Source organism: Mercenaria mercenaria, chromosome 9 (genome assembly GCF_021730395.1).
Source record: "Mercenaria mercenaria strain notata chromosome 9, MADL_Memer_1, whole genome shotgun sequence".
Classification (NCBI taxonomy): domain Eukaryota; kingdom Metazoa; phylum Mollusca; class Bivalvia; order Venerida; family Veneridae; genus Mercenaria; species Mercenaria mercenaria.
The window spans coordinates 75,039,757-75,040,656 of NC_069369.1; the positions used below are offsets into that span (position 1 = coordinate 75,039,757).

The 900-nt window shown below is 37.2% G+C and overlaps 1 non-coding gene across 1 annotated transcript; it reads right to left on the reverse strand.

Annotated features, from left to right (window-relative positions):
- Positions 1-573: 573 nt before the first annotated feature.
- Trnat-ugu (transfer RNA threonine (anticodon UGU)) lies at positions 574-646 on the reverse strand. The gene has a single exon. It is a non-coding gene; the product is annotated as a tRNA-Thr (tRNA).
- Between the last annotated feature and the right edge of the window lie 254 nt (positions 647-900).

Here is a 900-nt window from a genome sequence, read left to right on the forward strand (position 1 = left end):
CAGTTTTTAAGACGCACGTATCTAGACCGTTGACATTATTTGCTTCTGGGGAAAACTTAATCTTGTCCCCTACTAGTCACAATGATACATTTCTGCGCCGTCTCTAACGAGTTCCAACGCAAAAGTTGTCTCAGATAAAATAAACCACTTCTATCTACAAAAAGATACTGTTGTATATTTTTATAGAACTTGTTATGATTGACTTAAGCACAACGCACTGACAGTGAAAACTGAAATTTAAGATAATTTTATGTCCATTTATACAATAATACCCTTGGCATATATTTGTTTTTATATTTTACATCTTAACTTTCATTTTTATAATCTGAACGATTTGACATTGCATATTTTTATATAAAAGGGAAATATAGATATCCACATAAAAAACAATCTGACTAAAGTACTTGATCTTCTAAACGAACATCTGAGGATGACCTGTTCACATTCATCTTTCTGTATATTTGGATTTCCGATATTGCTATTTTTATTTTCGCAAATCTGTTTTTATTTGAAACAATCAGACGACTAGTTTCAACAAGCATTTGGCTGAACCATCAAAGTGAGAAAAATGTGCAGTCAGTCCGGGGGTCGAACCCGGGACCCCTCGCTTACAGGGCGAGTGCTCTACCCACTGAGCTAACCGACTGCCTGACACCTTACGTGACCAAGTCCGTACCGTGACATATGAGTCCTCTCAAAACACGAGGGCACAGTCATGATGTAGTCGCATAAAAACCCAGGCTAAATATAGATTTTTTAAACTGTTGAAAGCAAGGGTCTGATTGGCTAGCGAGAGGGTAGTCAGAACGAGGCTATCAATAGCACGTCTTCAGATCCAAAGCGTAGCGTTTATTGGAGATGTACTTTTGTCAGATTGCATGAAAAATTACAATCATCGTT